At 40.2% G+C, this 14,815-nt stretch overlaps 1 long non-coding RNA gene across 1 annotated transcript; it reads right to left on the reverse strand.

Annotated features, from left to right (window-relative positions):
• Positions 1-1,030: 1,030 nt before the first annotated feature.
• LOC109189858 lies at positions 1,031-12,622 on the reverse strand. The gene is made up of 3 exons (XR_002055653.1): positions 12,538-12,622; positions 11,675-11,676; positions 1,031-1,046 (listed from the first exon to the last, which is right to left on the reverse strand). It is a non-coding gene; the product is annotated as an uncharacterized LOC109189858 (long non-coding RNA).
• Positions 12,623-14,815: the final 2,193 nt, after the last annotated feature.

The raw sequence follows: 14,815 nt of genomic DNA on the forward strand, positions 1-14,815 counted from the left end.
TGTTGCACAAGGAGTAGATGCAGAACCCATGATACCTAAGCCGAAATCTCAGCTCAACTCAGATGAGAAAACTCGAGCAAATTTGGACAACGTGGCACATGATATTCTCTACAAATCTCTGGATGACTCCTTATTCCCGAGAGTACGGAAGTGCAAAACTACTATGGAAATCTGGAACGTTCTCATGAATCTGGGAGAAGGAGATGAGCTGGAGAAAGACAATAAACTCACCGTGGCCATGAAGAAATTTGAAGACTTCAAAATAATGCCCAACGAAGCTATCACTGACATGGAGCTCAGATTCACAAAGCTTATGGGTGATCTCTCGGACCTTGGAAAGGAGCTGACCGAAAAAGAAAAAAACTTAAAGATTCTTCGAGGACTCCCAAAATCTTGGGATATGAAGGTTACAGCCATGAGAGATCATAGAGATATTAAAACTACAAGCACCAATAAGATCTTCAGTGATCTTAAGGCATATGAATTCGAGCATGAGCCAAAAGAATCAGAGGAGCTCAAAACAAGGAACATAGCACTAGTGGCCAACCAACAAGCATCAACGTCTAACAGGTCAAACTCTAACTCTTGTGATTTCTTATCTGACGAACAGTATGCTTTGTTTGTGAGGAAAATGAAAAGTTTTATGAGAAAGAACAACTTCCAAGACTTCTAACGTTCATCAAACCGAAGACCACTAGTACAAAATTGAACATAGAAGATTGACCATAGGCCACCATTATTAAAAGAATGGTTGCCTAATCTTAGTCCAAAAATTCGCGGTGGCAATTTTGTAAATAAGTGATCAATAATGCGCCACCATTATTAGCTGCAATGGTTGTCCATTGCATTTTTTTATGCATTATAAAAAAAATTAAAAATATTACTTTATAATAGACAACCATTTCTAAAAGAAATGGTTGCCTTAAAAAACAAATTGCTTTATATTAGCCAACCATTTTTAAGAGAAATGGTTGCTTAATTTTAACCCAGATCTAATAATCTCCCAAGACGACGCTTCACTGCTTCAGCTTCTTCAGATCTGTCATCTGCTTCAGCTTCACGTACGTCGAACACCCGCACCGTCGTTCACACCGCCGTTCACACCACCGACGTCGCACACCGGCCACCACCGTCGCACACCACCACCGTAGACGTCGCGACACACAGTACACCACCGTCGCACAACACCCACCACCGCTACGCCGATGCCACAGCACCCTCCACAACAAAATGGAGTGACCGAAAGAAGAAACAGAACCCTAAAAGAAGCAGCATGTACTATGATCGAACACTCTGGTCTGCCTAAACGATTTTGGGCTGAAGCCATAACAACAGCATGCTACACGCAGAATCGATCATTGATCAACAAAACTCACAACCTGACTCCATACGAGCTATGGAAAGGTAAGAAACCTATTATCAGTTATTTTCACATTTTTGGTTGCAGGTGTTTTATTCACAACAATGGAAAAAATCGTCTAAGAGCCTTTGACGAAAGAGCCGATGAAGCATTATTTATGGGTTATTCCTCAGTAAGATGAAAAGATCCCAGTTGAGACTAAAACTTCCAATACACCAAGTTCAAGCTCTCAAGAAAATATAACAAATGAAGAAGAAGATTCAGACCTTGAAGATCATCTTCCATCCTACACGAGATATCAATCAAAATCAAGAGAACCCGAAACCAGAGTTCAAACTGATGTAGGCACACAAAGCATAGTTCCTGATGTTCAAACTGCCTCCGAACCAATGATATACATGATCTACCTTACATTCCCGAAATGGATGCTCAAAATCAACAAACATCCTTTGTACCTGATTTGAGATGGCTAAGAGATCATCCACCCGATTAAGTTATTGGAAATGTTCAAGAAGGAGTAAGAACTCGAGCTTCTATACACGAAAACATGATGGCTTGCTTTCTGTCGCAAATGGAACCAAAATCTATTAAAGAAGCTTTAAATGATCCAGATTGGGTCACAGCTATGCAAGAAGAACTTCATCAATTTGAACGAACTAATGTCTGGGAACTTGTTACTAGACCTACCCATCAAAACGTCATTGGAAACAAGTGGGTGTTTAGAAATAAAATGAGTGAAGATGGCCTAATTGTTAGGAACAAAGCTCGACTTGTTGCTAAAGGCTACTGCCAAGAAGAAGGCATTGATTTTGATGAAACATTCGCTCCCGTTGCTAGACTTGAAGCAATAAGAATGTTCTTAGCTTATGCAGCTTACAAAGACTTCAAAGTTTACCAAATGGACGTAAAAAGTGCGTTCCTAAATGGTATTTTAGAAGAAGAAGTCTATGTAGAACAACCACCTGTTTTCGCCATAGATTGTGAGCATGAAAAAGTATACCATCTCAAGAAAGCTCTATATGGACTCAAACAAGCTCCACGAGCATTGTATGACACTCTATCATACTTTCTTATAAATTGTGGATTCACGAAAGGAGCTGTGGACAAAACACTCTTTCGAATCAAAAATGATGATCATGTGTTACTTGTACAAATCTATGTTGACGATATCATTTTCGGATGCACGAATCCTGATCTATGTGAAAAATTCTCAAATCTCATGCAAGAGAAATTTGAAATGAGCATGATGGGAGAATTAAATTACTTCCTCGGATTACAAGTTAAACAATGTCCAGATGGGATATTCATCAATCAAGCTAAATATACAAAAGACTTGATCCGAAAGTTTAGAATTGATGGAAAATCATCGGTCAAAATCCCTATGAGCACATCGCTAAGAATGGAAATTGACAACGAAGGGAAGGATGTGGATCAAAAGAATTTTTGTGGAATTATTGGATCCCTTCTCTACCGAACAGCAAGCAGACCTGACATTTCGTTTGCTGTTGGGGTATGTACAAGGTTTCAGTCAAAACCGAAAGAAAGTCATTTGAGCGCTACCAAAAAGATTCTAAGATACCTTAAAGGAACTCAAAGTGTAGGACTTTGGTACCCGAAAGGAGATTTTTTTTTATCTTGTTGGATACTCAGATGCTGATTTTGCTGGTTGCAGGATTGATCGAAAAAACACCTCGGGAACCTGCCAGTTCCTAGGGGGAAGACTTGTATCATGGTTTAGCAAGAAACAAAATTCTATCGCAACTAGCACAGCTGAAGCCGAATACATTACGGCTGGCTGCTATTGTGCTCAAATTTTATGGATGACACACCAATTGAGAGATTATGGTGTAATAGCACGAGAAGTGTGCATCAAATGTGAAAATACAAGTGCTATAGCCATTACACAAAATCCTGTTCTACACTCTCGAACAAAACACATCGACATCAAGTATCACTTTATTCGTGATCACGTTGAAAGAAAGTGTAACACCCCGAAATTTTGAAACTTTTAAAACTTATATAATAAAGGTAATTCCTCATTAAATCCCAAAATCAAGCATAAGAGTATGGGATGCTATGCCACACCTGAGCTAGAGAACTCAGGTGCACATGCTAACTAACTAAAATCCTCAAATAACGTCAATACATAATCATGGCACGCAGGCCGAAAGGGAACTAGCTACTCTACGCCTCGGATCTCTAGCGCGTTCTGGGATATACTCATCTGTGCCTGAAAGCCAAATATATCTGTTCAGCGAGAGATGCTGGTAACCCACTCCAACGCGTTGAAATACAATATAGATAGATATACGAAAATCATTTTGAAGCAGGAAGATATATACTTAAGAGACACTAGTTTTAAAACCGGGAATAGACTCAGCAAGTAGGGACAAGCACATCAAACAATGATAAACAGTTAAGTAGAGATAGCATTATAAGGAATACGCATCTAAGGTCACAAAACACTTTTTGATTCAAACACATCATCATTCAATCATCATTCATATCACATAATCGTTGATGGCGCCACGGGACCAATCGCATGCCCCGAACATGAGGGTTAATGCTTATAGCATTAACACGGCCACGCAGCACCCTACCTCAGTACCGTGGTATGAGGGGAGTTGATCGCAACCAACCCTTTGAGAACCGCTGACGAACTCAACGTCGGACCACGATCTGACACACCGCTGACGAGCACAGTCGGTGGACCGCGATCCCCTTTACAAGGGGGAACTTATGACCCTACACACCGTTAATGCGTACAGTCGGTGGACCGTAGCAGATCAAGCCCGACACACCGCTGAGCTAGACTCAGTCGGTGGGCGAAGATCCTCGGAGGCTACGGCCCTACACACCGCTGTCCCATCACTCGGTGGATCGCAGCCAACCGTAGCCCTACACCGCCTGATTACTCAGGTCGGTGGACTACAGCCTTCCTCAGCTTATTGGCCCTACACACCGCCTGGCGCGTCCAGGTCGGTGGGTCATAGCACCTAGGCCCATGTGGACCGCAGCCCAAGAAGTGAATCAATTCGGCCTTTAGCCAAATTCTGAGCCTTAGCTCAGGAACAATCCATTTGGCTTTCAGCCACTTCCGAACCTTTAGTGCGGGAACAATCCATTCAGCCTTCAGCCGACTTCCGTACCTCAATCCGGGAATCACCCAATTGGTCTGTAACCAAAATGGGGGATCATGCAACACATAACACATAGGAGCACGTAATAGCATATTGGGAGGGGAAAGACATATAAATAAATTTACGTGTGGTCATTCACATACTAAGAATAGTCCTAAGAGTTCATACAACTTCCACCTAGGTCAACGGGTTACCAATTCCACTAGCATGCAATTCCTAAGACTCATTTAACCTACGAATGGTACCCGAAATGTCAAACTAGAGTCAAGCATGACAAACGGGGTCCGTTGGGACACCATGGGGGAGCGGGGAACATCAAACGGGGAAGCCAAAGACCCGGGGTGGGGTACGGACCAGCAGGTAGCCGGCAGGTGGGGGTCACCCGCCAGCTGCCCGTCGGAGGGCACTGTTCTGGGCAGCGGGTTGCCGGCGGGCAGGCGGCTGCCCGGTGGCTGCCCGCTGCCGGGCGGTGTCCTTCGGGCAGTGGGTAGGTGGCGGGTTCCCCTACCCCCACCTACCCCCCACTGACTCTTTTCTCATATATTCGTCCCGGGAACCTTTGTGGAACCCGAAACCATGCTTAGACACTTTTAAACGCGAATAACGACACCACGTAAGCAATTAACAGATTAAAAGCAAGAATCACGTAGGACTTATCCTATTACGACTTCTAAATATAAACAACACCCGAACATGTGAATTCCCACCCAAATATATATCAAGAACATCCCAACACAAAATTCCCAATCCAATCTAGGACTCTAATCCCACCCAAATCATCAAGATTATATTTTATCTTTAACATCCAGGAATATCAAGATTCGTCAAGAATTGTCACATCAATATCAAGAACTTCTTCTCAATATCAAGATCATCAAGATTATCAAGAATGCACATAAATCATCTTATCAATCATCAAGAACATATCAGAATTAACATAGAAGAATTTATCAAGACACAAGAATATAGAGGGAGGCCAAAGAAGGAGATTATAGCGAAGAATATAGGTTTTGTTGAGACATGGGTTACCTCTTAGCTTTAATTAATTTCCTTGGCTATGAAGGGTCTTTCTTTAAGATTCCTTCTTTCTTGATTTCTCCTAAGGGAATTCTTGGAACTTCTTGTGTGGTGAGAGATTATTGTGGTGTAAGATCTAGGTGCCTCCTATGTCCCTATTTATAAATTTAAGAGTCCTAATTAGGGTCTAAGTGGTATGGGTTTGCTAATTCTATTTCCTATAGGACTAGGGGATTGGTTTTAGGGATAAGGGCCCATGGACCATGGTGGACCCCTCTTTAGCTAATTAATGGATTTTAATTCCCTTTTTAGGGTGGGTGATAATTTAATTAATTTTAATTTAGGGGCCGTAACACGGGGTGTTACAGGAAGGACATCTCTCTTGAATATGTCAATACAGATGACCAACTAGCAAATATTCTCACTAAACCACTCTGTGAGAATAGGTCACTTCGACACAAAATTGGAATGATTGAAATGACATAACTAGCTTGCGTGTCAAGAAGTTCTTTCTCAAAAGATTCCTGGAAAGATTCCAAAAGGGAAAAGCAAATCTTGGGAAAGTAAAAAGAAACTTGTTGGATAATTTTGCACGCAAGATGATATCTTTTCGTGCTATAAAAAGACAATCCCTGCGTATCAAAGAACTCACGCTAATCCTTTATCCAAGTGTACTCTTCTTTGGAATTTATTGTTTGCAGCTATGAGCACAGGAAAAGGAAAAGAAAAGATGGACAAAGATTATGAGAAGTGTGATGCTATAAGTCCAAAGACAACCAACACGAAGGGTATCAAAACCTCAAAAAATTACTTCGATGGGACAGAAACTTTCTTCGATCCTCTTGAAATTGAAGAAAACAAGAATGCCTTGGACAGAATTCTAGCAAATTCACAACACTTGAAGAATATCCTCCAGGAAACAGCATGCGTGTTCCATTGGACGTCTCATCAGACTCATACCTCACACACTATGATGGATTCATCACATATGAACCTGAAGAAGAACCTCCAAAGGCTGATCCTAAAGAGGAACTTCCTCTTATTGTCAGAAAGGGATTCTTATCTGAAAAAACTTGGAATGATCCACACCTGGACAAAGATCTTCGCACCTTCTTCAGAACATATGACTGCAAATCCGAACTTGTCGGATATCCAGAGGAAGACTCTTTTGACGAAACAGAATCCTCTGTTGGCTCATCTCGTCCTGACCCTTCAGCACCAAAGAAGAAAACCAGAAAGGATAAGGGGGAACCCAGTAAGGCGAGGAAAGGAAAAGAGAAGAAGTAGGGTCTTCTCAAAATGTTTTAAGATGTAACGCTTTATTCTTTGCCTTGGAATAAAATGTGGTGTATTATGTTCTAATCTTATGCTCACAGAGAGATAAATCTTTATTTGATTTATTTTATCTTGTTTGAGAACCGAAATATAACTGATGCACAGACCTTTATGAAATCCTGTAACTGTTACATGATCTCCGTGGTCATCATTGAATTACGTGTTATCAGTCAAAGCCGAAATAAATGGTTCGCTGACAAACGTAATGGCATTGAATGGTCATTCAATGCCCATTAAATTCATTGAGGAACATCATTCTCTTTCAGCTATAAAAGGACATGAGTTGTGAACACAAAATTCACTCATTTCTCATTCTTCTTCTCAATACCATCACAAGAGAAACAAATTGCTCATGGCATCCAGCAGGCTAGTAACATGCTTGCAAACTCAAAAGCAGAAAGAATCTGACCGTAATATAAGAGAAGAACAAGGGGACTTTTATCCTGGAAATAGCGTACACGCTCCCCTAGATCTTTCATCAGATGACGAACATCTTGATAATGATGATGAATCTCTCACCTCTGACCATGAAGAGAACCCCATTGCTGATCTCCACGAAGCTCCACCACCGATTGAAGGAGGACGAAACTTTCCCTCCGCTAAAGACTGGAAGAACCCTCTGGCTGACCGTGACTATCTCATGTACCTAAGCACTCATGCTAGTGAATCTGACACTAGCAGTGAAGCAAGGACAACACCTACTCCTTCTGGGTCGAAGACAACCAAGACTGCCAAATGGTTTCGACAGGAGTTAGGCAAAATTATGTCAATGAGAAGTGTGGAGAGCATCAACGTGAAGGGAAAAGCGAAGAAATAAATTTCTTTCGTTTGATAATTTCTTATGTACTCAAATTCTATATCTCTCTCTGATCATCATCAATAAACTTCCTTTTGTTGCATGTTGCCGAAACTTTATTTGTTTCATATTTTCACTAACATGAACTGATATCAAACGAAATGACAATAAAAGAGAAGTAAATCTTTATTTGATTCACTTTATCTTTTGAGAATGCTCTGTCACATCTATATCATTTTTTCAGGAATCTCTTTCCGAAACCTTGGAACTCATGAATATCTTTTTAGAAAATGATTCCTCCTCATGTTTAGTCTTTCACATATGGAATATGTGTCATACCTCGATATGGACGGCCATTCTTGCCTATAAATAGACAAACCTTGTAATGGTATGACCATCCCATCTTTTGAAAATGGATAAGGGAAAGAAAAAGATTTCTTCCTCAGTAGCCTTGCCGAAGAAAGACAAGAAGGAAATCCAAGAAATGTTCAAATTACTCAGTCTCTCTTACGAGCACGGAGACAACTCCCCTGGTTCAGCTGCCAAGAAGCTTCCCTCAACTATCCTCCAAAACAACCATCCTCCAATTGGTCCATCTCCTCTTACGCTGCATGCTTTCAAGGATGATCCGAATTATGCCATATGGGAGGACTTCTGTGACAAGAAGACTCGTGAGACTGAAGAGGAACAGCTCAAAAAGAAGTTGAAAAGAACTTAAGGATGAAGGTGTTCTATGTAATGAAGTAGGACGAGAGATGATTGTAATATTACCTATGTTCGTCTTTGTAATAAATCATCTCCATATTTCGTGTGTTCTCTCTCCTATCAAGCGAATCTTTCAAAACGAAACTTTCTCACCCAAAACTTTCACTCGTTGATATCAACAAGAGAATCTTTATTTGATTCTCGTATACGATCACTCTTCTCTTAGAAGAATAAATATGCTGACGGTTATTTAGAAATGAAGGGTTTCATCCGCAACTGTTCAATGAAGTTGGTTGAAGAGATCGTGTAGCCTAAAACTCCGGCCCACTACCCCAGGATCCCATGTTAGTCGATGCGACAGGCATTTAATTCGGGTGTATGCACTCAAGTGCTTTTCTCTCTCATCTTTAATTGGGAATGATCAAAATTGATCTTATACTAGCCTTATCAGAACCCCTTACCATATCAGATTACCTTATTGGTAGAAGTGGAAGCGTCTTTTTCATTCAAATTCAAATACAAATCTGGTTTACCCGGATGAACAACTTGACCCGTGAGACGACCCATTGAAAAACCTCCCCCTTTTAACCTAAACCACCATCCTCACTTCACTTTTTCCCTCCGTCTTCCAAAACTTCTCTAAAACACTCTCAACCTAAAACCCTTCCTTTGATCATCAAACTTCCCTTCCAAGCCCAAAAAAACCCAAACCTCCATATCAGAAGCCATGGCAAAGAAATCCAAAGCAACAGCGTCTGATGCAGAACAAGAAACGCCGGCAACAATGGTGATACCTAGTTTTCCAACCTCCGAGATCAAATTCATAGAGTCAATAGCTCCCTTCATCATAGGCGGATGCATGTGGGATGCTCATGGTTTCCTTGAGTATGTCCTCGAAAAAACCTTTGGAGAGAAAGTCATTAATCTTTTGAAGGACAGTGGGTTGTACAGCTTTGTAACCCACCTCTATACATTCTGGTTTCTGGTGGACGTCGCTCAGTTCGATCTGAATGTTACAGTGTCCGCCGATGGCTCAGAAATCTCATCAGAAGTCAATCGCACTGCCGTATCGCTAACCGCTGAAGATGTGAAGAAAGCATTCAACTTCCCGGATCGTGATGAGACGTACCATTCGGACTTTTTCGGTTACTACTACGAACAGAATGCATTCTACGAACGCATCAAGAATAAACAAGGACCAACCGAGATTACTTGGCCCTTGAAGAAGAAATGGCTTCGACTTGACTAAGAATTCACCGTTGACATCTTCAACAAAATCGTAGAGCACAAGACTTCGGGGACAGATGATGTCACGAAAGATAAGTTGAAAATGCTACACGCCTTCCTTGGCGATTACAAAATGGACTGGTCGAAAGTTGTATTTAATCAACTTTGACACATCATCACTTTTGGACAATCATCACCTGGAGACATTTCAAAGAAAATTGGATTTGGCTTTCTCGTAAGCCATCTTCTCGCCACAAAGAAAGTTCCTCTTCGTGCGGGTGTTCTCCATGGCCCGAAGGTATGCCACATGAAATCCAATCCTTCGGGATATGACAAGCAGAAGGCACTGGAGTTAGGACTACCATTGGACTCGGTAAAGTCCAAACGTAAGTCCAAAAAGGCCAAAGAATCTGATGATGATCAGCCCAAGCCCAAGAGACGAAAGAAGGAAAAGGTCTCTCCCACATCAGCAACGAAAGATCAATCTAAAGCTCAGCCTGTTCCCGAAACAACATACCTGAAATCCTTGGCTGATACCAAGAAAGATGACATCGAAAAAACACCGTCGATCTCGAACCCTACAACAGAGCCTGTTGTTATTGAAGACTCCTTAGAAGAAGAAGTTGCTACTCAACCAAGCCCTATACAAGCATCAAAAGGTCACTTTTGACCTACAATTGCCCAAGCAAATGAGATCATGGCGAGATTAGTTGCTCCTCCTCCATCCAGCCTGTCTGAAAAGTTGAAAAAGAAATCTGCATCTTCTCAGGGGGAAGAAAGTTTAAAGAAAAATGACACATCTCGGAAAGCATCGAAGAAGCGGAAGTCCAGATCTGCACGAATAGAAAGCTCAAAGCAGAATACCTTACCACAGGAACCCGTCTTAGCAGAGCAACTCAACCCGAGTTTGACACAAGAACCTGCTGAGATGGAGAAGGATATCTGTGATCTTCCAAATCCCTCTGATCACTTAAATCTCCCACAAGAACCTGGCTTGCCAGAAGAGACGAGAGGAGTGATCAATGATCCAAATGTTCTGTCAACACCCGTCACCGAAACATCCCTCCCACAAGAACCTACCCATGCAGAGCAGATAATGCCTATTATGACACAAGAACCTGCTACGGTAGAAGAGGACGAAAGTTTTCCACAACCTTCGAATCACTTAAGTCTCCCACAAGAACCTAGTTTTCCAGCCGAGACAAAAGAAGTGATTCTGGAGCCTGAAACCAATCCGAAAGAAGTGGTGCCTGAACCCGAAGCTGCTCCAATTTTAGATCTCGCACAAGAATCTGCTTTACCAGCAGAAACGATAACAGTGTCTGCAGTACCAGAAGTTGATCCAAACCCTCCCCCATCACGAGATCAAGTGCTTCGACTCTCAATTGAAACTAACTACCAGAGAGTCATGCAATGGCAAAAGTGGCGAACCTCACCTCTGCAAGTATTTCTCGAAACCTTCGATGAAATGAAAGATGAAGAAGACTTTGCTCTCGAGTGGCTCGGCACACGAAAATTCTATTCATACAAGGTGACCAACCGAACGTTAGGAAAAGAAAAGGCTCCCATTTGCATTGAACTGAAGTAACCACCTCTTGATCCCGTCTTTGAAGAAGAAATGAAGGAATTCTGACTTGCCCTTCTACTATCCAAGGTCAAAACTGAGTTGGAGAGAACTCATCAAAACGATCCCGCTTGCAATGTCAGCGGATCAAAGGACAAGGATGGTAAAGAAATTGAGGACATTGGTGAAGTCAAGGAAGTCGATGCAGAAGACGAAAGGATAAGTGAAGGAGAAAATAGCAATAAGAATGGATATGATGAACATGAATCTCCAAATGATGAAAACAACGATGAAGATGATGAGAATAATGACAAGGGAAATGATGATGATGAAGATGATGAGAATGATGATGAAGACGATGATGAGAAAAAGGTCGACGATCACTATGATGAACATGATAATGATGACTCGGGTGATGATGATGACGATGATAACAACTCGGACTATGATAGTGAATCTCCTGTCATAGGCAACTCCGAACTCATACCTGACAGATCCCCCACACCGAATCCATCTCCACCCAAGGACACTCCTCCTCGTGATCCTTCATCTGTGCCTCACTACTACAGAAATCATCTTTAACGTCTCCAATACAATGTCGGTTTTTTAATAAATCGACGTTAAATATTTAAAATAATTAAAAAAAGACATTCAACGTCGATTTCTTCAGACAACCGACGTCTTATCTCTTAAAAATAAATAAAATAAGAAATTACAAAAGATACAACGTCGGGTAGACCTATAACTGACGTCGTACCTTATTAATTTTTTTTTAAAAAAAAGAAGAAATAAATATACTATACGACGTCGGCTAGAAGGTAGCCGACGTCGTATAGTTTACGATTTTTTTTTTAATTTTTATATTGAAGATACAACGTAGGTTATTTATAATAACCGACGTTGTATCCTTTATTTAAAAAAAAAAATATTAACTATACGACGTTGGTCAATATTTAACCGAGGTCGTATTGTTATTTCAGCCCTAATAGTTCATCCGCCGCCTGCTACTTCATTCAAACAACACACATCTTCTCCGTCTGCTACTTCATTCAAACAACACACATCTTCTTCTTCCATCCGCTCGCCACATCGTCGGCTCCACCGTTTCCATCTTCTAGTCGCCACGGCCGTCGCCCCCTCCCCTTCGTCGTCGCCTCGCCTCACCACAATAGCGTCGCCGGTCTTTCCTTGCCTCGCCGGACGTCCCTTGCCCCGCCGGACGTCGCCTTGCCCCGCCGGACGTCGCTTGCCCCGCCGGACGTCGCTTGCCTTGCCGAACGTCGCGTTGGAGGAGGTATGAATGAATATAAGTAGACTTGAATGCTGGATCTCGTTGCCTGTTTATATTTATCTATACTAAATAAATTAATCTGTTATATACTCCGTATTAAACAGTGGGCGAAGCTTACATAACATTGGACATGGTCTTAATCCCTACGAGCAAGCAATCTCCATTATTGGGAAAACTTTGGTTGCCTTTAACCTCATCTCGATCGGGTTGTATGTATTTGTAGGCATAGATGGACAGTTTGTAGGCGTAGATGGACAGGATGGTATGAAGCTCATCTGTGGGATAATAGTTGCAGGAAGGAAGGGCAATCACTAAAGGGTCGTCAAGGTTTAATTTCCACTTTTTCTAAGTTTTAATTATTATAATAATTATTATTATTGTTATTATTGTTGTTGTTGATGATTCCTAACCATTTTTCTTTTATTGGTATTGACTTGGTTAGATCTGATAATCACTAATAGTGTATCTGGGGGAGTTTTTCCTTCTAAGTTCTACATTCTCTCCATATTTTAAAAAATAAAGTATATTTATTCATAATCATAATCTTTTTATTATTAGGGTTAATATTTGTTTGTTTTTTAATAATATGATCGAATATAGGTGGATACAACTATACAAGGAGGATAAAGCAGCTAGGGTTTATGATCTTGCTGCATTAAAATACTGGGGAACTTCTACAACTATTAATTTCCCAGTAAACATTTGTTCTTTCATTGCATGGGTAGTATTAATTTGGACCGTTTAATTTAATTTTTGGGGGAAAAAAAGAGGAAGAAAATTTAATGTTGTTGGGTATTTCTTGAATGCAGATTAGTAACTATGAGAAAGAAGTGGAGGAGATGAAACACATGACTAGACAAGAATTTGTAGCTGCAATCAGAAGGTAATTAAGTTGATTTTATTATTAATTATGGATTAATTTAATTTAATTAATAAAAAATAATTACTAGAGAATGAATGGATATTACGAATTCTTTATATGTGAACACATGGTATAAAACAAGAATGTGGTTATTATGTTATGAAATTCATGTTGAAAATTATTTTCAACAACCACTTCAAGGGAATGAACAATGCAAGTAATTTAATAAAATATCTTTCTCTTTCAAATTTTTTAAAATAGTAGTTTATTTATTATGTAATTTTTTCCCCAATTTTGTAGCATTTAGAGAGACAAGGATGTTTGCCCTACAGTCATTGATGAAGTTAGAGATGTATGGTGTAAGTATTTTATTGATGAATGGCTTAAAGCAATCCTTGAAGTTTAGTTGATGTTGGTAATTTAAGTTTGAAATTATTATTATCAATATTATCAATTGAAGAATTACCATAAATTTAACTTGTTTAGTTGATGGTATGAGTTGCTTTTGAATTAATTGTACGATTTATTAGTTTTGATTAATTGTGAGATTTTGAATATCAAATTGCTGGACAAGTTAAGAAAATTGTTGTGATTTGTAAAAGCTGTACAAGTTTAATTGCGTGGAAAATCGTTAAAAAATAAAATAAAATAATAAACGACGTCGGTTATTTATAAATAATCGACGTCGTTTATCTTTTTTTATTTTTAAAGTTAACATAAGACGTCGGTTTTTTCATAAAAACCGACGTCTTATGTGAATTTATTTTTGTTTTTTTAAATATACGACGTCGGTTTTATTAAAAAACCAACGTCGTTTCTTAATTAAAAATAATTTTAAAAACTTTACGACGTCGGTTATTTCTTAATAACCGACGTCGTATGTTAATATTAAAAATTTAAAAATTATACGACGTCGGTTTTTTGACCGACGTCGTATCTCATTATTTACGACGTCTGCTGCCTAGACGTCGGTCGAAAATCGACGTTAAATGGGGTAAAAAAACCGACGTTAAAGCCCTTTTTTTGTAATAGTGCCTCCACCAACACACAGTGAAACTGTTGCAAATCCTGCAAGTGATGACAAAATGGAAGCATCACCTCGCGATGATAAACTGGAAGCTCACCTCAAAGACAGCCGTTCGTTTTTGAACACAGAAGTGCACTTCGAAAACCTATGCGTCTTTATCCTGAACAAGGGCCCGATATTGAGTATCTTGATCCCGAACACATCATGCATCAGATGCTGAACACACTCCATCAAGCCGAACTCATACATCAACAATACTTATTTCATCGAGAGAAAGACAGCCGAACCTTAGAAGACTTGTCCATTAAGATGGACCAAATGATGAAAGCCATGTCTCAGCAGCAACCAAGCTCTTCTACTGTCGATCCGCAAGAAAAGATAACAAAGGAGCTCCATCGTCAAAGTCATCTTCTTGACAAAATTGCAAAAGAGCAGCTGTAACACCCCGTGTTACGGCCTCTAAACCAAACTAATTATTTAATTACTTACCC

Source organism: Ipomoea nil, unplaced genomic scaffold (genome assembly GCF_001879475.1).
Source record: "Ipomoea nil cultivar Tokyo-kokei standard unplaced genomic scaffold, Asagao_1.1 scaffold0114, whole genome shotgun sequence".
Classification (NCBI taxonomy): Eukaryota; Viridiplantae; Streptophyta; class Magnoliopsida; order Solanales; family Convolvulaceae; genus Ipomoea; species Ipomoea nil.